The sequence below is a fragment of the Macaca nemestrina genome, chromosome 4 (assembly GCF_043159975.1).
Source record: "Macaca nemestrina isolate mMacNem1 chromosome 4, mMacNem.hap1, whole genome shotgun sequence".
Taxonomy (NCBI): domain Eukaryota; kingdom Metazoa; phylum Chordata; class Mammalia; order Primates; family Cercopithecidae; genus Macaca; species Macaca nemestrina.
Window position 1 is genome coordinate 44147497 of NC_092128.1, and position 23896 is coordinate 44171392.

General features: G+C 36.5%; 1 long non-coding RNA gene across 2 annotated transcripts in view; it reads left to right on the forward strand.

Annotated features, from left to right (window-relative positions):
* LOC105475776 (uncharacterized) overlaps nt 1–23896 on the forward strand; it is a 101730-nt gene that overhangs the window by 59259 nt on the left and 18575 nt on the right. Inside the window, exon 3 of one of the 2 annotated variants that reach the window (XR_011621636.1) lies at nt 23312–23452. The exons of the other annotated variant lie outside the window; for it this stretch is intronic. This is a non-coding gene — a long non-coding RNA (uncharacterized lncRNA). Of the gene's footprint in view, nt 1–23311; nt 23453–23896 lie in introns of those variants that run through there. 2 annotated transcript variants of the gene reach the window in all.

The window sequence follows — 23896 nt, forward strand, 5'->3', positions numbered from 1 at the left end:
TGTTGAGAATTTTTTACAGGTAGACTTCTTCTCCCTGACTGTTAACGAGGCTGATTTCTTCCAGTTTAGTTGTACACAAAGTCATTTTGTGTTAATAAACTTATTTCCTCACTTTAGAATAGGAGATATTTGTTGAATTGACCTAGAAAAGGCTATTTATTTGAAATAGAAGACAATCATAGGAACTTTATTTACTTCTAGGCACTCCACTGTGTCATACTGAGAATGTTTTATACATTTAGACCTTATTCTATTTTAGTATATCACTTGATTTAAAATGGGAAATAATGCTCACTGGGGTCCCTGATCTTCTATCCCAGGAGGTTTTGTGGTTCATTGTTCATTTTGCTCAATATGTGCTCCTGCAGTTGTATATGGCAGTCTTATAAAGTGGGGTCAGCCTGGGATAGCAACAAAGGGCTTTTCTTGTGAAGGGCTGCTCTTAGCTCATCTGTTTTACTCACACCCCAAACAAAAATTCCAAAACCATCCACTGGCATCAGGATTTCTAGGCCAGAGTCTTTTGCCATGAATAATTGCCATGATTTTCAAGGACTGTTCTATATTCTTTTCAGTCAATTCTTAAACCTATCAAAATAACGTTCTTTGATACCAACTACCAAGAAGCAGTTGCTATAGGAAAACCAAATAGTCCTGACATTTCTACTTACCAGGTTTCACTTACAGTTCATTTCAGAGTGTGACAATTAGAAGCAACAAGGAAGGGCTTTGTTTTGTTTTTCCAGGTTCATTTCAAGGAACACTACACACAGCCTGCCTACACAGTTGTTTGGTTAAAGAAAATGTTTCCACTTACACTACAGCTGCATTGTAATGGAAAATTGCTCCGGGTGCCAAACCCACCAAGAACATTAACATCACCAAAGACGACCTCTGCACTTGACTACTGTACATTTTTCCCTACAATTTTTCAGCCACAAGTTATAAAGTGTAACGGACCTCTGGAAGTAGGACTAAAGCAGTCAACATCAATTTATCCCCACTCTCTCTTGATAAGCAGAAAGATGCTTTCTGAAATGTAAGGTAAATAGTTTCACAGGGAAACAAGGCAAGGAAATTCTTTCAGAATTTGGCTGACTGGCCTCAGATTCACACCTTTGCACTGAGGTTTACTCTACAGAGTATTCATAATGGTTATTAAAGACGACTTGGAAGGTTAAAAAGACCAATAGAGACACTGTAGTTTCTAGGGCTGTTTTGATATTCCTTACTAGAGTTTCCTATTAGGTAGTATTAAAGATATTATTACTCATACATATTATTGTTAGTTAAATTACAGTATACCTCTCATTCAATTTCACACTGGAGAAATTTGAAAACTTCTAACAGACAAGGAAATTATTGTGTAAGGACTTGAATGTTAAAAACTAATCCAAGAAATGAATGATTTATCTTCAGTATGCATGAAAGGCACCATATTATTAGTCTAATACATAAATAACAGAAATGAATTATCTCATATCTATATGTAGCTTTGTCTGGATATATCAGCTCCTGGGATCATATTTATGAGTTCATGAACATAGTGTAATTACAAAATATTCATTATGGTTTCATTGTACAAAAGTGGAGAAATTATCTCCATACTTAAACTTTAAGGGAAAACCCTCAGTTCAGTAAAAAGGTTTTGGCTTTTTGTTTTAGAGGGATTTACAGTACTCATCAGTGGATAGAGCTCACATTAGCATCCGGTGACATTGCTTTGTCTGTATATATTCCTAGCTGTCAACAGAATGTCGTGAGGCAATTGCATCCTGATTCTATAGCTATCTTCTGTTCTTTTATAATACACAAGGGTCTAATTTTCCATCAGCAAAGCATGAAATCATGTAAGAATGCCACATAACCAGCATGTGCAAACAAGTAGCACTTTTTCTACACATAAAAATGCTTCATAAAATAACAGATAAATTAAATCTTCTTGTTCAAGTAAAGAGCTTGGAAATCAAGACCTTTTATTTAAAAAAAGTTGTTTTTTTTTTGTTTTGTTTTGTTTTTTTTTTTTGCACAGAGCTGACACTGTCATGTAATTCAACTAAATTTTTTCACCACCTTACATGTTAATATGTGTGACCATTTTATTTTTCTTTGATTTACAGTGGAACTGTTTTATATCAGGAATGTTTTATGGTTATGAATAACAGGCATGTTAACTTCATTAAGATCAGTATTTAGCAATTATCAAATTAACAAAGTGATGACTGGAGGGTATGACTTGTATCCAAATATATTAGCTTTAACATTCATTCAACACTTTGTAGTCAAAGGACATAGAAACCAAGTATTCCATCTTTATTTATTCATATTTTGGGTACATTGGGACAGGCAGTCAAAGTAAACATGAATCCTCAAAAATGACATTATAAAATATACTAAATGATGCATTCAAGATTTCCCTTCCCTCTCTGGAACATATCTAAGTTTGACAAACTGTTTGAAATTATCAATTCAATGATGCCCTTAAAAGGGTTAGCTTTGGCATATATTTAAAATACATTCAAGACATATGTCTATTCTGCTGGAAGAACTACAGAAAGCTCAGTTTAACATCAGTGAGATGATTGAAACTGCTTAAATTATCATTCTCTATATGCATCTCATATTTCTACAACTTCAGGGTATTTTTAAACATTCTTTCTACATAATGTACAATTTACTTAGCACGTGGCATTCATATGTCTAGCTGTAAAATAACTTGTTGTAATTTAAGCAAACATGTTTTAAATAAAAGGTAGCTAAGGCTTCTAATCTCTGATGTACTGAGTGCAATGAAAGCTTCCATAAAAATGGATTTCCTGGGCAGCCAAAGACCATAGAGGCTCCCCTTAAGAACTACATTAATATACAATTTACCCTCGTGCATTTCTATAAATCTGACCAACTTAACCAATGATGTGATGCCATTAACCAACTAAAAACAGAGGAGCAGGAAAAAATAGGGCACTTATTTTTTCCTATGAAATCATTTTTGTTTGCTTCTATTTTTCAAACATTAGCAATCGATTTAACAGTAATGTTCCAAATGCTCTTTTTAAAAATAGATTTAGTGAGTTATAATTGACATCAAATACAATGTGTATGTTTAAAGGGCACAATTTGATAAGTTTTGACATATGTGTACATTGGTAAAATCATCACAATAAAGATAATGAACATATTCTACTTCTCCAAAAGTTTCATTGTATCACTTTATAATTCCTTTCTTCCTATCCACCCTACAGCCCCCACTTGGTCCCCAGGAGTCTAAGTAGCAAATCTTCCACAAACGTGTCTCTTAGATGGCATATAGACAATGCATTGCACAGATATCAGTTTTCCGACACTGAACATTAGTTTGCATTTTCCAGAATTTTATATAAATGAAATGTACTATGTACATTTTTTGTCTGATTTCTTTCACTTTCCATAATTATTTTGAGAATCATACCTATTGAATAGAAATAGGAACACATATCAATAGTTCATTTTTTTTATTGTTGTTCCATTTTATAGATGTACCATGACCCGTTTATCCATTCACCTGTTGAAGGATGGTGGGTTGCTTCCACTCTGGAGCTGCTAAATGAAGGTGCTATGAGCATTCATGTATAAGTCTTTGTATAGACTTGTGCTTTCATTTTCTTCGAGTAATTGACTAAACATGAAATAGCTGGATCGTATGTTAAATGTACCTCTAACTTTAAGAAAATGCCAAGCAATTTTCCAAAGTAATTGCAGCATTTTACATCCCTCCAAGAAATGTATGAGAGACTCACTTTCTTTATATCATCACTAATACTTGGTATGGTCAGTCTTTTTCACTTTTATTATTCTAATAAGTATATACGGGTATTTCATTGTGGTTTCAATTGGTATTTCCCTATTGATGCTGGGCATTTTTTTCCATCTGTTTCTTTGCCATCCATATATTCTCTTTAGTAAAATGTCTGTTCCAACATTTTGCCCATTTTTATGGGGTTGTTTTCTTATTACCTTTAAAAATCCTTTCTATATTTTGGACGCGAGTGTTTTTATCAGAGGTATGACTTGTTAATATTTGCTCCTGCTATGTGATAATGAAGACAACTTTAGTCCAAAACCATGACAAGGTAATCTGGGAGTGTTTTCAAATTTTAGTGTTTGGCAGGAGAGTAAAGTCAACTTTCAATTAAAGGAAATCTATAATTGAGCAAAAAATCACTTCCTGCCACCTACAAATCCTGGAAAGAGACCTGAAATGGCTGATAATTGTTTCGTCTTTAATTTGTAAGTTAGTCAATATTACAGTCAAATGAAATAAGTTGTAAGGCTTCTTCTAATTTCCCACCAAATTTTGAATATACCTCTATTAAAAGCTTTTGTGGGATTGTGAAAGCTTGTTTCCACATCTATAATCCCACTGTTCTTGTGTTTCTTGGGGCAGATGCCTTGCTTCTTTGAACTTCATATCTCTACAATCTAACACAATGCTTGACACTAGCAGGTACTCAACAAGGGTTTAGTGAATAAATTAAAAGACCCTTATTCTGTATTGTCAGTACATTTTGCAAAAATCAACTGACGCTTTCAACTTCCTCTTTCTCCTTCCAAGCTGTACTAATCGGTATCAGTCCCAGACACTGAGTGATAACCTAAGAAAAAGTAGTTATGTAGAGTTCAGAAATGGCTATTGCCAACCTAAGAAAAAGTAGTTATCTAGAGTTCAGAAATGACTGTTGCCATGATCACTAAATAAAGAAAACACATGTTTAGCTCCTAACTAAGTACTGAAACAGAAAATAAAGTGCTACAAACTCTTTTGTATTCTAAATACCAGAATCAGGCTGGTCTATGTCAAAGAATGAATAAGATTATTTTCCACAGAGAAAAGCAATCCTCTGGAGATTGTTAAAATAATTTTTCACAATGTCTAGGAATTCTGGCCCCCATCTTCCCTTACAGACATATTTTCTCTAGGCTAATGCTTTTAATTTATTTGCTTTTATACTGTAGTATTTGTTTTCCTGAATGGGCATTAAAACAAAGCCCGGTGGCCTATTCTTTTGACCAATGAGGTGAATCGGCTTCTATAGTCCTTTATGAACCTGCAGTGCCCATCCTATAAACCAAATTCTCTCAGAGTAGTAGAAGCTGTGAAATGCCTACAAGAGATTTATTAAGCCAAAAGTCTCCTAAGTTGACACACAGATAGCATAACAAAATAGTTGCATATATATGTTTTTTCAAATATATAGGTAACAGGCTGAAGCCATTTCAGCAGTGAGCCATGGGGTAGGAATCCTTTTGGCTCTTGGTCACATTGTAGCCTGGAGATAAACAGTGTCTGATCGATCTGAGTATTCCAAGTGCCAGACAGGGGGCATGAGAAGGAAACAGATCATTTGCTTCCTGCCCAGGCCATGGAGCTGGGCAGACCCCTCCACTACCTGTGGAGCTCCACCATCACCTCTCAGGGCCATTGATTGTGTTCTCCACTGGGGGATCTGAGAGTGACTTGGTGGTCCAACTCTGCCCAGCTTTGTCCCCCACCTTCAGGGCTGAGCAGGAAGCTCAGGCCACTGTGCATTCTATGGACCAACCCACTGCTTGAGGCAAAAGATGCATTTTCCGAGCAAACAAAAATTAAGCATATACCCATCTGTTATTCTTGCAGCTGACTTTTACCTGAAAGTACCATCTACTGACTTGAAAGTCAACAGCACAATCCAATACAAACTTTGCTAACACAAGGGCACTGTGCTGGAGAATGAGATAACCTCTTGAGACCTCTGCTATCCTAGCCCTGCAGAAGGAAGTGAGCCTGCTCACTCATCTAGTATATCACTACTATAACCAGCATTTGAGACAAACCCAACACTAAGCCTATCTATAACCCAGAAACTTATTCAGTGTCTTCACCACTGAACACACCCAGAGTCAAAGCCAAATGACCCTACATAACATACATTATAATTACACCCTGAAGGGAAAAAATCCTATCCAAATGAAAGTAAATTTAAAAATAACAAGATGAGATAGTTTTTCCAGATGAGAAGGAATTGGCAAAACAATTCTGGGAGAATAAAAAACAAAAAACTAAAACAAAAAGAAAATGGTATTACCACACTCCCAAAAAAATCACACTAAGTCTCTAGCTATTGATCCTCACCCAAATGAAATCTTAGAAATACCAGATAAAGAGTGCAAAATATTGATTTTGAGAAAGGTCAGTGTGACCCAAGACAAAGTCAGAAAACCAATGCAGGATATGAATGAAAAAATTACCAAAGAGATATGTATTATACCAAGCAGAAACAGCTATGCTTATATCAGATATACAACTTCTAGAAATAAAAACTTAATTAAAAGAATAATACACAATTGAAATATTTAACAATAGATAAAGCCATGCAGAATAAAGAATTTCAGAGCTTGAAGACCGGTCTTTCAAATTAATCCAGTCAGAAAGACAAAAATAAAGAAAAAGAATTTTTTAAAAGTGACTTAAAGAGACATAGGATTATGTAAAACATCTAAACCTATGAATCAGGAATACCTGAGGGAAAATAAAAAGTTCGAAAAACCTATTTGAAAAAATAATTGAGGAAAACTTTACTATTCTTGCTAGAGATGTAGACATCCAGATACAAGAGGCTCAGAGGACTCCAGAGAAATACATTTCAAGATAGACTTCACTAAAACATATAGTCATCAGGTTATCTAAAGTTAGCATTAAGGAAAAATCCTAAAATCAGCAAGGGAAAAGTATTCAATTACTTATAGAGGAAATCCTGTCAGGCTGATACTGGGCTTCACAGCAGAAATCTTACAAGCCAGAAGAGATTGGGATCCTATTTTCAGATTTCTTAAAGAAGAAAAAAATCTGTTAACTATAAGCTTTGCATCATACTAAAATAAGCTTCATAACTAAAGGAGTAATAAAATGTTTCCCAGATAAGCCCATGCTAAGGGAATTCATCACCACTAGACCTACAAGAAATATTCAACAGACTTCTAAACATGAAAACAAAAAGTTGATACCTACCAACTTAAAAACACAAAGGTATAAAACTCACAGAGCTTATAAAACAATTACACAAATAAGACTGCAAAGCAACTAGATAGCAATTAACATTATGACAGGAAAAAACTCTCACATAATTTTATTTATTTATTTTATTATACTTTATGTTCCAGGGTACATGTGCACAATGTGCAGGTTTGTTATATATGTATACATGTGCCATGTTGGTGTGCTGTGTGCTGCACCCATTAACTTGTCATTTACATTAGATATATCTCCTAATGCTATCCCTCCCCCCTACCCCCACCCCATAACAGGCCCTGGTGTGTGATGTTCCCCTTACTGTGTCCAAGTACTCTCATTGTTCAGTTCCCACCTATGAGTGAAAACATGCGACGTTTGGTTTTCTGTTCTTGTGATAGTTTGCTGAGAATGATGGTTTCCAGCTGCATCCATGTCCCTACAAAAGACATGAACTCATCCCTTTTTATGGTTGCATTGTATTCCGTGGTGTATATGTGCCACATTTTCTTAATCCAGTCTATCCTTGATGGACATTTGGGTTGGTTCCAAGTCTTTGCTATTGTGAATAGTGCCACAATAAACATACATGTGCATGTGTCTTTATAGCAGCATGATTTATAATCCTTTGGGTATATACCCAGTTATGGGATGGCTGGGTCAAATGGTATTTCTAGTTCTAGATCCTTGAGGAATCGCCACAGTGTCTTCTACAATGGTTGAACTAGTTTATAGTCCCACCAACATTGTAAAAGTGTTCCTATTTCTCCACATCCTCTCCAGAACCTGTTGTTTCCTGACTTTTTAATGATTGCCATTCTAACTGGTGTGAGATGATATCTCATTGTGGTTTTGATTTGCATTTCTCTGATGGCTAGTGATGAGTGTTTTTTCATGTGTCTGTTGGCTGCATAAATGTCTTCTTTTGAGAAGTGTCTGTTCATATCCTTTACCCACTTTTTGATGGGATTGTTTTTTTCTTGTAAATTTGTTTGAGTTCTTTGTAGGTTCTGGATATTAGCCCTTTGTCAGATGACTGGATTGCAAAAATTTTCTCCCATTCTGTAGGTTGCCTGTTCACTCTGATGGTAGTTTCCTTTGCTGTGCAGAAGTTCTTTAGTTTAATTAGATCCCATTTGTCAATTTCGGCTTTTGTTGCCATTGCTTTTGATGTTTTAGACATGAAGTCCTTGCCCATGCCTATGTCCTAAATGGTATTGCCTATGTTTTCTTCTAGGGTTTTTATGGTTTTAGGTCTAACATTTAAGTCTCTAATTCATCTTGAATTAATTTTTGTATAAGGAGTAAGGAAAGGATCCAGTTTCAGCTTTTTGCTTATGGCTAGCCATTTTCCCAGCAGCATTTATTAAATAGGGAATGCTTTCCCCATTTCTTGTTTTTGTCAGGTTTGTCAAAGATCAGATTGTTGTAGATGTGAGGTATTATTTCTGAGGACTCTGTTCTCTTCCATTGGTCTATATCTCTGTTTTGGTACCAGTACGATGCTGTTTTGATTACTGTAGCCTTGTAGTATAGTTTGAAGTCAGGTAGCATGATGCCTCCAGCTTTGTTCTTTTGACTTAGGATTGTCTTGGCAATGCACGCTCTTTTTTGGTTCCATATGAACTTTAAAGTAGTTTTTTCCAATTCTGTGAAGAAAGTCATTGGTAGTTTAATGGAGATGGCATTGAATCTATAAATTACCTTGGGCAGTATGGCCATTTTCACGATATTGATTCTTCCTATCCATGAGCATGGAATGTTCTTCCATTTGTTTGTGTCCTCTTTTATTTCATTGAGCAGTGCTTTGTAGTTCTCCTTGAAGAGGTCCTTCACATCCGTTGTAAGTTGGATTCCTAGATATTTTATTCTCTTTGTAGCAATTGTGAATGGGAGTTGATTCATGATTTGATTCTGTCTGTTATTGGTGTACAAGAATGCTTGTGAATTTTGCACATTAATTTTGTATCCTGAGACTTTTCTGAGGTTGCTTATCAACTTGAGGAGATTTTGGGCTGAGACAATGGGGTTTTCTAAATAGACAATCATGTCATCTGCAAACAGGGACAATTTGACTTCTTCTTTTCCTAACTGAATACTCTTTATTTCTTGCTATTGCCTGATTGCCCTGGCCAGAACTTCCAACACTATGTTGAATAGGAGTGGTGAGAGAGGGCATCCCTGTCTTGTGCCAGTTTTTAAGGGGAATGCTTCCAGTTTTTGCCCATTCAGTATGATATTGGCTGTGTGTTTTTCATAAGTAGCTCTTATTATTTTGAGATAGGTTCCATCAATACCAAATTTATTGAGAGTTTTTAGCATGAAGGGCTGTTGAATTTTGTCACAGGCCTTTTTTGCATCTATTGAGATAATCATGTGGTTTTTGTCTGTGGTTCTGTTTATATGGTGGATTAAGTCTATTGATTTGCACATGTTGAAACAGCCTTGTATCCCAGGGATGAAGCCCACTTGATCATATTGGTTAAGCTTTTTGATGTGCTGCTGGATTTGGTTTGCCAGTATTTTATTGAGGATTTTTGCATCAGTGTTCATCAGGGATATTGGTCTAAAACTATCTTTTTTGTTGTGTCTCTGCCAGGCTTTGGTATCAGGATGATGTTGGCCTCATAAAAAGAGTTAGGGAGGATTCCCTCTTTTTCTATTGGTTGGAATAATTTCAGAAGGAATGGTACCAGCTCCTTCTTGTACCTCTAGTGGAATTCAGCTGTGAATCCGTGTGGTCCTGGACTTTTTTTGGTTGGTAGGCTATTAATTATTGCCTCAATTTCAGAGCCTGCTATTGGTCAATTCAGGGATTCAACTTCTTCCTGATTTAGTCTCGGGAGAGTGTATGTGTCCAGGAATTTATCCATTTATTCTAAGTTTTTAGTTTATTTGAATAGAGGTGTTTATAGTATTCTCTGAGGGTAGATTGTATTTCTGTGGGGTCGGTGGTGATATCCCCTTTATCATTTTTTTATCGAGTCTATTTGATTCTTCTCTCTTTTCTTCTTTATTAGTCTTGCTAGCGGTCTATCAATTTTGTTGATCTTTTCAAAAAACCAGCTTCTGGATTCATTGATTTTTTGAAGGGTTTTCTGTGTCTCTATCTCCTTCAGTTCTGCTCTGATAGTTATTTCTTGCCTTCTGCTAGCTTTCAAATGTGTTTGCTCTTGCTTCTCTAGTTCTTTTAATTGTGATGTTAGGGTATCAGTTTTAGATCTTTCCTCCTTTCTCTTGTGATCATTTAGTGCTATAAATTTCCCTCTACACACTGCTTTAAATCTGTCCCAGAGATTCTGGTATGTTGTATCTTTGTTCTCATTGGTTTCAAAGAACATCTTTATTTCTGCCTTCATTTCGTTGTGTACCCAGTAGTCATTCAGGAGCAGGTTGTTCAGTTTCCATGTAGTTGAGCGGTTTTGATTGAGTTTCTTAGTCCTGAGCTCTAGTTTGATTGCACTGTGGTCTGAGAGACAGTTTGTTATAATTTCTGTGCTTTTACATTTGCTGAGGAGTGTGTTACTTCCAACTATGTGGTCAATTTTGGAATAAGTGCAATGTGGTGCTGAGAAGAATGTATATTCTGTTGATTTGGGGTGGAGAGTTCGGTAGATGTCTATTAGGTCCACTTGATGCAGAGTTGAGTTCAATTCCTGTATATCCTTGTTAACTTTCTGTCTTGTTGATATGTCTAATGTTGACAGTGGGGTGTTAAAGTCTCCCACTATTATTGTGTGGGAGTCTAAGTCTCTTTGTAAGTCTCTAAAGACTTGCTTTATGAATCTGGGTGCTTCTGTATTGGGTGCATATATATTTATGGTAGTTTAGCTCTTCTTGTTAAATTGATCCCTCTACCATTATGTAATGTCCTTCTTTGTCTCTTTTGATCTTTGTTGGTTTAAAGTCTGTTTTACCAGAGACTAGGATTGCAATTCCTGCCTTTTTTTGTTTTTCATTTGTTTGGTAGATCTTCCTCCATCCCTTTATTTTGAGCCTATGTGTGGCTTTGCACGTGAGATGGGTCTCCTGAATACAGCAAACTGATGAGTCTTGAGTCTTTATCCAGTTTGCCAGTCTGTGTCTTGTAATTGGAGCATTTAGCCCATTTACATTTAAGGTTAATATTGTTATGTGTGAACTTGATCCTGTCATTATGAGTTTAGCTGGTTATTTTGCTCGTTAGTTGATGCAGTTTCTTTCTAGCATTGATGGTCTTTGCATTTTGGCTTGTTTTTGCAATGGCTGGTACCAGTTGTTCCTTTCCATGCTTAGTGCTTCCTTCAGGAGCTCTTGTAGGGCAGGCCTGGTGGTGACAAAATCAGCATTTCCTTGTCTGTAAAGGATTTTATTTCTCCTTCACTTATGAAACTTAATTTGGCTGGATATGAAATTCTGGGTTGATAATTCTTTTCTTAAGAATGTTGAATATTGGCCCTCATCCTCTTCTGGCTTGTAGAGTTTCCGCTGAGAGATCTGCTGTTAGTCTGATGGGCTTCCCTTTGTGGGTAACATGACCTTTCTCTCTGACTGCCCTTAACGTTTTTTCCTTCATTTCAACTTTGGTGAATCTGACAATTATGTGTCTTGGAGTTGTTCTTCTCAAGGAGTGTCTTTGTGGCGTGCTCTGTATATCCTGAATTTGAATGTTGGCCTGCCTTGCTAGGTTGGGGAAGTTCTCCTGGATAACAGCCTGCAGAGTGTTTTCCAATTTGGTTCCATCTCCCCGTCACTTTCAGGTACACCAATCAGATGTAGATTTGGTATTTTCACATAATCCCATATTTCCTGGAGGTTTTGTTCATTTCTTTTTACTTTTTTTTCTCTAAACTTCTCTTCTCGCTTCATTTCATTCATTTGATCTTCAATCTCTGATAATCTTTCTTCCAGTTGATAGCGTCTGTTACTGAAGCTTGTGCATTTGTCACATAGTTCTCACGTCATGGTTTTCATCTCTATCAGGTCATTTATGGACTTCTCTGCATTGGTTATTCTAGTTGTCCATTTGTCAAATATTTTTTCAAGGTTTTTAGTTTCTTTGCACTGGGTTCATAGTTCCTCCTTTAGCTCTAAGAAGTTTCATCGACTAAAGCCTTCTCTCAACTCGTCAAAGTCATTCTCCCTCCAGCTTTGTTCAGTTGCTGGCAAGGAGCTGCATTCCTTCGGAAGGGGAGAGGCGCTTTGATTTTTTGAATTTCCAGCTTTTCTGCACTGCTTTTTCCCCATCTTTGTGGTTTCATCTACCTTTGGTCTTTGATGATGGTGACATACAGATGGGGTTTTGGTATGGATGTCCTTTCGTTTGTTAGTTTTCCTTCTAACAGTCAGGACCCTCAGCTGCAGGTCTGTTCAAGTTTGCTTGAGGTCCACTCCAGTTAGGCTACTCCCAGTTAGGCTCTCTAGTTAGGCTACTTGGGGGTCAGGGACCCACTTGAGCAGGCAGTCTGTTCGTTCTCAGATCTCAACCTCCATGCTGGGAGAATCACTACTCTCTTCAAAGCTGTCACACAGGGACATTTACATCTACAGAGGTTTCTGCTGCTTTTTGTTTAGCTATGCCCTGTCCCCAGAGGTGGAGTCTACAGAGGCAGGCAGGCCTCCTTGAGCTGCAGTGGGCTCCACCCAGTTCACTTTTTTCACCTACTTAAGCCTCAGCAGTGGTGAGCACCCCTCACCCAGCCTCGCTGCCACCTTGCAGTTAGATCTCAGACTGCTGTGTTAGCAATAAGGGAGGCTTCGTGGGTGTGGGACCCTCTGAGCCAGGTGCGGGATATCATCTCCTGGTGTGCCGTTTGCTAAGACCTTTGGTAAAGCACAGTATTAGGGTGGGAGTGACCTGATTTTCCAGGTGTTGTGTGTCACAGTTTCCCTTGGCTAGGAAAAGGAATTCCCTTCCCCCTTGTGCTTCTCAGGTGAGGCAATGCCTCACCCTGCTTTGGCTCTCACTCGTTGGGCTGCACCCACTGTCCTGCGCCAACTGTCCGACACACCCCAGTGAGATGAACCTGGTACCTCAGTCGGAAATGCAGAAATCACCCGTCTTCTGTGTTGCTCATACTGGGAGCTGGAGGCTGGAGCTGTTCCTATTCAGCCATCTTGGCATCCGGTGAAAATCACATAACTTTAAACATAAATGAATTAAATGCTCCACTTAAAAGATATAGACTAATGAAATTGATTTTTTTTAAATGTTCTAATTACATGGCTGCTAACAAGAAACTTATCTAATTGGTAGGCACTTGCAGACTGAAGGTAAATTATGGAAAAAGATATTCCACAAAAATGGAAACTAATACCAAGCAGAAATAGCTTTGTTGATATAAAACAAACTTTAAATCAACAATAACAAAAAAGACAAAGAAGGTCATTATATAATGGCAAAGATCATTATCAGCACTAAACAGATCAAGGCAGAAAATCAACAAAGAACACTAAACTTGAATTAGACTCTAGACCAAATTGACCTAGCAGAAATTTACAGAACAGTGTACCCAACAACTGCAGAATATCATTTTTCTCATCAATGCATGAAATATTTCTAAGATTAGGCCACAACACATCTCTCAATAAATTTATTAAAAAGAGAAATCATATCAGGTATCTTCCTAGACTACAGTGGAATAAAACTAGAAATCAATTATAAGAGGTATGCTCAAAACTATACAAATACATGGAAATTAAAAACCTGCTCTTGAATGATTGTTGGGTCATGGTGAAATTGAAATGGAAATTTAAAATTGTTAAAATAAAAAAATAGAGATACAACATACCAATATCTCTAGGATATAGAAAAGCAGTGCTAAGAAGGAATTTTAGAGTATTAAATGTCTACATCAAAAAGATAGAAAGATCACAAATTAAAAACCTAAAGTTGTACCTCAAGGAACTGAAAAAAAAAAAAAAAAAAAAAAAAAAAAAAAACAAGCAAAAACAAAGCCAAAGCTAACAAAAGAAAATAAATAGCAAATATCAAAGTAGAACTAAATGAAATTGAAAAAATACAAAGGATTAATAAAACAAAATGTTTCTGTTGATATCTTGTATTTCTGTGAACTTCTCTATAAACTAGAAAAACTAGAGGAAATGGATAAATTTCTGTAAACCCAAAACCTCCCAAGATTGAACTAGAAAGAAATAGAAATTCTGAACAGACCAGTAATGAGTGATGAGATAGAATCAGTAATAAAAGAATACTTCCTGCTTCTTCAAAAATAGCACAGGACAAGAAGGATTCACAGCTGAATTCTATCAGATGTACAAAGAAGAACTAGTACCAGTTTTACAGAAATTATTCCAAAAGCTTGGAAAGGAGGGAAATCTCCCTAACTCATTCTACAAATCCATTATCACCTTGATGCCAAAGCCAGGCAAAGAAAGAATTATAACCCAATATGCCTGATGAACATAGATGCCAAAATCCTCAATGTACAAACAAACTGAACCCAACAGCACATCAAAAGTATAATACATTAAATCAAGTGGGTTTTATTCTAGGGACACAAAGATGGTTCAATATACACAAATCAATAAATGCAATTCACCAAATAGAATTTAAGCCAAAAAAAAAAAAAAAAAAAAAAAAACACCATATGATGAGGTCAATAGACACAGATAGAGCATTTGATAAATGTCATCATTTCTTCATGATAAAAACCATCACAAAACAAATAAAAATAATAAAAAATAATAAAGGCAAATAAAATAAAGGCAAATAAAAAATAATAAAAGTCATATATGACAGACTCATAGCCAACATCATACTGAGCAGGAAAAAGTTAAAATTCCCCCTATTAGCTGGAACAAGAAAAGGTTGCCACTTTCACTCCTATTCAATGTAGTACTCAAACTCTTGACCTTAAAGAAATCAGGCAAGAGAAAAAAACTAAGGCATAAAAAGTGGAAAACATGAAGTCAAATTATCGCTGGTTGTTTACGATATAATCTTATATCTAGAAAACCCTAAAGACTCCTTCAAATGACTCCAAATTTGGTAAGTGAATTCAGCAAAGTTTCAGGATAAAAAAAAAATCAACATAAAAATTAGCTGGGCATGGTGGTGGGTGCCTGTAGTCCCAGCTACTCAAGAGGCTGAGGCAGGAGAAAGGTGTGAACCTGGGAGGCGGAGCTTGCAGTGGGCAGAGATCGCACCACTGCACTCCAGCCTGGGTGACAGAGACTCCATCTCAAAAAAAAAAAAAAAAAAAAAAAAAAAAAAAAAAATCATTACCATTTTCATAAGCCAATAAAAAGCTAAGAACCAAGTTAATACCTTAATCCCATTTACAATAGCTACAAATACCCCCAAATTCTAAGAATACATTAATCAAGGATGTGAAAGTTCTCTTAAAGGAAAACTACAAAACACTGATGAAAGAAATCACTGATGACACAAACAAATGGAAAAACAACCCACACTTATTGATTAGAAGAATCAATATCATTAAAATGATGATATTGTCCAAAGCAATACTGAACCACACTATCCATATGCTTGGATAGCCATAAACAGAAGAATAAAGCTGGGCCCATATTTCTCACCATATACAAAAATTAACACAAGATGGTGATACGGTTTAGCTGTGTCCCCACCCAAATCTCATCTTGAATTGTAACTCCCACAGTATCCACATGTCATGGAAGGAGCCCAGTGGGAGGTGATTGAATTATGGAAGGTTTTTCCTGAGCTGTTCTCAGCAGAGTGAATGAGTCTCATGAGATCTAATGGTTTTTCAAAAATGGGAGTTTCCCTGCACAAGCTCTCTCTCTCTTGCCTGCCACCATCCATGTAAATTCTGACTTGCTCCTCCTTGCTTTCCACCATGTTTGTGAGGCCTCCCCAGTCATGTGGAACCGTAAGTCCATTAAACCTCTTTCTTTTGTAAATTGCCCAGTCTCAGGTATGTTTTCATCAGCAGTGTGAAAACAGACTAATAGAATATTGGTACCATTAGAGTAGAGTGTTGCTGAAAACACACCCAAAAATGTGAAACCAACTTTGGAAATGGGTAATAGGCAGAGGCTGGAACAGTTTGGAGGGCTCAGAAGAAGTGAGAAAAATGTGAGAAAGTTTGGAACTTCCTGGAGACATGTTGAATGGCTTTGACAAAAATGCCCATAATGATATGAACAATAAAGTCCAGGCTGAGGTGGTCTCAGATGGAGATGAGGAATTTGTTGGGAACTGAAGCAAAGGCAACTCTTGTTATATTTTAGCAAAGAGACTGGCAGCATTTTGCCCCTGTCCTAGAGATTCTTGGAACTTTGAATTTGAGAGACACAATTTAGGGTATTTGACAGAAAAAATTTCTAAGAAGCAAAGCATTCCAAAGGTGACTTGGATGCTGTTAAAGGCATTAAGTTTTGTAAGGGAAGCAGAGAGTAAGAGTTCAGAAAATTTGCAGCCTGACAATGTGATGGAAAAGAAAATCCCTTTTTCCGAGGAGAAATTCAAGCCAGCTTTAGAAATTTGCATAAATAATGAGGAGCTGAATGTTAATCCCCAAGACAATGGGGAAAATGTCTCTAGGGCCTGTCAGAGGTCTTCATGGAAGACCCTCCTATCACGGGCCCAGAGGCCTAGAAGGTAAATATGGTTTCATGTGCTGGGCCAGAGTCCCCTTGCTGTATGTAGCCTAGGGACTTGGTACCCTGTGTCCCAACTGTTCTAGCCATGAGTAAAAGGAGCCAAGGTTACAACGTAGGTCATGGCTTCAAAGGGTACAAGTCCCAAGCCTTGGCAGCTTCCATGTGGTGTTGAGCCTGCAGGTACACAGAAGTCAAGAACTGAGGCTTGGAAACCTCCGTCTAGATTTCAGAGGATGTATGGATGTATGGAAATGCCAGGCAGTTTGCTGTGGGGGCGTGGGGAGCTCTCATGGAGAACCTCTGCTAGGGCAGCGTGGAAGGGAAATGTGAGATCGGAGCTCGCACATAGAGTTCCTACTGTGTGGGGATCACCTTGTGGAGCTGTGAGAAGAGGGCCACCATCCTCTAGACCCCAGTATGGTAGATCCACCAATAGTTTGCATCATGTGCCTGGAAAAGTTGCAGACACTCAACACCAGCCCATAAAAGCAGCCAGTAGGGAGGCTGTACCCTGCAGAGCCACAGGGCTGGAGCTGCCCAAGACCATGGAAACCTACCTCTTGCATCAGTGTGACCTGGATACAAGACATGGAATCAAAAGAGATCATTTTAGAGTTTTAAGATTTGACTGCCCTGCTGGAATTTGGACTTGCATGGGGGCCTGTAGTCCCTTTGTTTAGGCCAATTTCTCCCATTTGGAATGACTGTATTTACCCAATCAATGCCTGTACCCTGATTGTATCTAGGAAATAGCTAACTTGCTTTTGATTTTATAGGTTCATAGGCAGAAGGAACTTGCCTTGTCTCAGATGAGACTTTGGACTGTAGACTTTTGAGTTAATGCTGAAATGAGTTAAGACTTTGGGGAACTGTTGGAAAGGCATGATTGGTTTTGAAATGTGAGGACATGAGATTTGGGAGGGGCTGGGGCAGAATGATATGGTTTGGCTGTGTCCCTACCCAAACCTCATTTTGAATTGTAACTCCCACAATTCTCACGCATCATGGGAGGAGCTAGGTGGGAGGTGATTGAGCTATAGGGACTGGTCTTTCCAATGCTGTTCTCATGATAGTGAATGGGTCTCCCAAGATCTGATGGTTTTAAAAATGGGAGTTTCCCTGCATAAGCTCTCTCTCGCCTGCTGCCATCTATGTAAGATGTGACTTGCTCTTCCTTGCCTTATACCATGATTGTGAGGCCTCCCCAGCCACGTGGAACTATAAGTCCATTAAACTTCTTTCTTTTGTATATTGCCCAGTCCCAGCTATGTCTTTATCAGCAGTGTGAAAATTGAGTAATACTATGGATTAAAGACTTAAGGTTAAGATCCGAAACTATAAAAATTCTAGAAGAAAACCTAGGAAAAACTCTTCTGGACATTGGCCTTGACCAAAAAAAAAATTATGACTAAGACCCAAAAGGCAAATGCAACAAAAATAAAAATAGACAAATAGGACTTAATTAAACTAAAAAGCTTCTGCACAGCAGAAGTTATTATTAACAGAGTAAAGAGACAACCTACGGAATGGGAGAAAATATTTGCAAAGTAGGCATCGAACAATGGACTAATACCCAGAATCTGCAAGGAACTGAAACAATCCAACAAGGAAAAACAACTAAATGCATTAAAAAGTGGGCAAAGGACATGACCAGACTCATTTAAATTTCATTTTTTAGACTTTATTATATGTGAAGCTGTCTTAAGACTTCAGATAATGCCAAATAAATGCCATGTACAAATGGTACCTTTGGTTGGAAACAAATATATGCTAATCATTATTAACTGAGTCCTGGTTAATTTGGCATAAGTGCTATGAAATACAGATTAGTTTTTAATCTCTGGGGGGAAAAATGACATTTAAAGGAGATTAGGCTGAAACGGTTTAAGCATTTTACAGAACTAATAATTTACTCATCAATTAATGAAACAATCAAAATACATATTAGTCAAAAATACTAATTTAGAAATATATTATAGGCCTTGAATGCCAAAAATAAAATCTTGACTTTCTGAAGTTATGCTTTCCCCATTTATTTTTATAAACGTTTAGATGTACTGCCCTACTTTTGCTACATACGAGGAAATGTGCCAAGGAAAAAATATGCTCAAGAATGATTGTAAGGCCATAAGTTTTCAAGTTATCAAGAATTTAAATTATTCTAAAAAGTGTAGGACTGTTCATGAATAGGACAAAATGGAAACTATTAATAATATCCAAGAAAAATTTTCTTCATAAATTTTGAGGCAATTCCATCAAAAACTTAGATGAATGATATAAATAAGAAAACCGTTGAGTGAAAATAGAAGCCTAAACTATGGTAGAAAGTATGCAAGCACTGAGTGTACTCTACAGTTGTTTACAATGTACAAAAGCAGCGTGTCATCAAAGTAAGTTGTGTACATCTCACCAGGTTTCTCCTAGATTTCTATTAGTCAGCCAAAGAAAATGCAAAATATTTTTTCAAAGCAGATTATTGATATGAAAGAATTACTTCAACAAGATAACAGTAGAAATGGAATGAGAAAGAGGTGATGACCGAAATAATTGAAAGTAATAATGAAGCAGGAAGAAAGGCATAAGCTCAAATTCAATTTTTTTAAATTTGTAAACCTGTGGTCGTTAAAATTGGCCTGAAATTATTCATTTTGTTTCTTAACTTGTAAACAACGGAAGCTGTCTAATTTTTAGTCTGTAAGTCAGCAGTCCCCAGCCTTTTTGGCACCAGGGACCAATTTCGTCGAAGACAATTTTTCTGTGGAGAGGATGGGGGAGGTTTTTGAGATGAAACTCTTCTACCTCGGATCATCACGTGTTAGATACTCATAAGGAACGCACAACCTAGATCACGGTAGGGTTTGTGCTCCTATAAGAATCTAATGCCTCACTGAGCTGACAGGAGGCAGAGCTCAGGTGGTAATGCTCACTGGCCTGCCGCTCACTTCCTGTTTTGCAGCCTGGTTCCTAACAGGCCATGAACTGGTACATGGACTGTGGGAAGCCTTGCTCTAAATAACTGCACCTTCAGAATTCCAAACATTTCTTCAATTTATGGAAGCATAGAACAAGAGAATGCCTACTTGCAGCCTAAAGTGGGAGGGAGACCATTGATGGCACTGGATAAATTCATTCTTGGAAAGCAAGTCAGGTATCAACGGCTACTCTTCATTTCATTCGGAGAGGGGAAGGAAAAAAGTATCCATTTTTTCAGAATGCCCCTTCAGCTCTGTACCTGCAGTGTAAAGGTAAAAAAGAGATGGCAACGACACAAACACTATCAGGCCACTGATCGCCTGAGGGAGAAATGTCCATCCAGGAAACTAGATGGCTATAGGATTATGATAAGAAGTACTCAAATCCTTGTGTACACTAAGTTCTTTCTGTAGCTGAATAAAAATATAATTTAAATTCATGTAAAGGGTATTCAGCCTCCGAAAAAGGAGGACGCCTGACCAATTGATGTTTGCTTCGTTCATTGGTGGAGGGTATACTATACTACTGGCCCTGTAACAGAAAGATGAATTGGATACAATCCCTGCCCCCTGGGGACTCTAGTCTGCTCTGGTAGACAGGCAGGCTCCTGAACATGCTTTTGCCAATGAAGAATTAAAATCTCTCAGTATACTCCACTTCTTTCTCCTTCTATTTCGTCTCTAAAAGCAGAGTCTTCATTCCCCAGGTATATAAATTCTATTTCTTGTGTCTAAGGAAGAGTGATCTCATGATTGCATTAAATAAAAATAGTAGTCTTTACTAGCTTGCTACTGGGTAACAGAGACAAATCTTCTCGTTTTTATTGTTATTTTTGCTTTTGCACAAGATCTTATTGTACATACTTTTCAGAAAACATGATTTGAACTGCAGAACACTAACATTCCTGTAATGATGAGACTTGTTACATGGAAGCCCCCTGACACACTGCTAAATATTAGTCTATTCTTCTCCCTCCAGATAGAATGTCATTGGCAAATGAGAATCAATTGTACTTACAAAAACTGTAATTCAAAAAATTCAAAATGTCCCTGAGTAACTTCAATTCTTCCCTAGGCAGGAAATTTCTATCTTTAACTTCTCATGTTTAAGTTATGCCTTTTTCCTTCTGACCATATGGATTTCAAATGGCAAATCACTCTCTGTAATTTATCATGTCTTTAAAAGCATAAAATGTAATCATATTTACTATGTCCTATGCAAATGCAATGATAATTAGTATCTCAATAGTGAATAACATTCAGAGATATCTCTGAATTCAGGTATATTTCTTTACTAGTTGGGTATTTCAATTTTAGAGAAAGGGTTTTCTGCCTTAATTTCAAATGCCTAGGTAGTTTTCTGTAATTTCTAGGTGAGATTTTTCAAAATTATGTGCATAATGTTAGGATTAGGGAATTGAAATTTAGGAAAGCTTGTATTTGTGAATTTGATGGTAACTGCGTTTTTTAAAAAGGGTTTCACTCTATAGAATCAAAAAGAATATGGCAAAATAAGTTTCTTTTTAACCACCTGATAAACGCCGAAATTATCAAGACAACGAGGGACCTGGTTCAAAAAATTCATTTAAAACATACTTCAGGTGACTTAAAAATACACTCTTTAAAATAATTTGTGGTGGGGATAATTTTGGTAAGAAAATCTTACTTTGACTGTATGAGTTGTTATTTTTGCAAAACAAAAGGACTATTATAAGTACAAATAGTTTCCAGGAAAGACCTTTTTCCTCATAGAGCTATCTTTATAAAGGTACCTTAATGATTGCTTTGTGAAGTTGATTGTTATTGTCATGTCCAAGAGGAGGTCTGACATTTTATCAATATCACAGCATTTTAAAGGAACATAGGAAAGCACCGTGTGTCACTTCCAAAGATTTTTATTAAACAGAGAATTAAACTGACAATTTACACATCAACATAAGCTGATGCTCATAACACATTGGGTCTAGTCAAACTATTCTGAGCATTTATAAGCTATTGATTCAGAGGTGTATACATATTTTCATAATTTATCATTTTAGAGACTATGCACTTTTCCTCCTAACGTTCTAAAATCTCGTGGCAGGATTTTTATTATATGCAAATTAGCAGCATTTGATTAGGTCCTGAGGCGGCTTCACCTGGGTGTTCAGAGAAATAGCAATGGGAAGTGAGGAAGAATATTTCATCACTGAAGTGTGTTTTCCCTGGGGGGACACCACCATTTGATTTTGACATTTATTTGTCCTGTGCGATAAAGGACAAAACTACAGTTACACTTTTTTTTTTAATACCGTGCAGTGGGCATCATGTCAGAAAAAATTAAATCAAAATAGTATTTTTGCATACAAAACAAGATCCAAAACCAAACTGATTAAACAAATCCCTGGTTAAAATCATAGCGCATTAAAAAATCCTATTTAACTAATGCTTAATGTTGAGTATATATAAAAAGAATCCATGAGAAACCAAACTGAAGAAACAAGATTACATCTATATAGCTTCGTAGTGTTCTCTTGGGTCTCTATAACAAAACAGATTTGAAAATACAGGTTCATTCAGTACTTAATTACCAAGTTCTTGTTTGCCTTACACCATTTTTAGGATCCTGAAACAAAATTACTACCTGATAGATAATGATTGCTGAAACAATGAATAAGTATGTGCCAAATATATTTTCTCGTATTTTAAATTTTGCAATCTTTTTAAAATTTGAAATCTATACCACTTTATACTTTTCTGTCAAGAAATAATTGAGTTACTTTTTAAAATTGAACTTGATCATATCTTTTAAAATTTGAAAATATATTTTATTTGTCTATTGATCAAAATATAACAACCTTTGTAAGTGATTACCTTGAACAAGAAATACAAGGAAAAAGACTAAGAACAGTCAATGACAGCTACAAGTTTTCTTAAGCATGGAGTTAGCTTTTATTCTCTAATTATCCTCACATACAGCAATTATAAACTGGTAAAGAACTAACACATTAAAGCTTTTTTCAGAAATATTCTAAAATTTGTGTTTTTCCAAATCTATGATTCTCTGTAAAGCATCTCAACTGAAGAAAATAGTCACAAAACACCTTCCTGTTTTGATAATTAAATAAAACTAAAATTACCAGAACACCAAACATCCTAGAATTGATGCATTTCTGTGGATTTCAGGAAAAAGTACCTTTTTTTCTGTTATGTCTTATATATCTGCATTATGTGTTTTTTTCTAAATATCATAAATTTAAATATAAGTAATAATTATATATCTAACACATAAAAAGTTGGCTATGATGTCAATAATGCCGAAGAGAAAACTGAAACAGTAGTATGTGCTAATAGCGAAAAGTGAAGTGAAATAGAATCTTCTCTAATTAAGGCAATCTTAAGTCATGAATGATGTAGCTATCATGAATTATTAAGGGTGGTCCCAGTAATTTAACTAAAAATAATCCTTTTACTATATTCCCAAAAGCCAAGTGTTCTAATAATTTAAAGGTTTGAAATCTCTCCTTTACTTCGAAGGGAAGCAAAATTAAGTTATCTTTTAAAAGGCCAAATGTTGAACCATAAACTCCTTTTTATCCGTAAAAGTATCCCTTGTTTAGTTTTAATTGGAAATATTTATAACAAACTTGGAAATTATTCATGTGATTAAAAGGAGCATTTTATATAACGAATTAAATAGTAAGCCAGACGAGTCTTTATTTTCTTCATTTTTTTCCCCCCCTTCTGATAGAGTGAACCAATTCATCATGTGTTTTCTGGAATGGCTCTGAAGAGGGGACTCCAAAGAAGGAAGAATTAAAGAATAATTGGTCCAGCTCTTTATACATCAAGTAATGGATGATTAAAGCTTTCTTAGATTAATTCACGTAGCTAAAATACAACTACCACACAACTACTGCTCTGAGATCAAGCCAGTTCTTTTTTTCGTGTCCTTTTTGTTGTTCTTGCTTTTAGGACAACTTGGTTCAACTTACTTCTATCTAGATGATTTGTTCAATGGGTTTAGAAATTGATTTCTGTTAACAGGGCCAATGAATAGGAGCCAGTGATAGAACAATGCTAAAAGGATCAGGTGAGATAATTGAATGTGACTAAGCTTCATGAATAGGCAAGTGCAATACCAACATAATGTTTTTATTATAAATTTAAGAGATCTAAAAGATGTTGAAGAGAGGTTGAAAGTCAAGAGGGAACCAAATGCATGCCATACAAGCTATTTAATCTGCATAATTTGAACTTCATCTCCCTGTGAGGCTGTAAAGTTCTTGTGAGCTGAGAAACATCTCATACCCCCTATGGTGATTTAGCGCCTGCA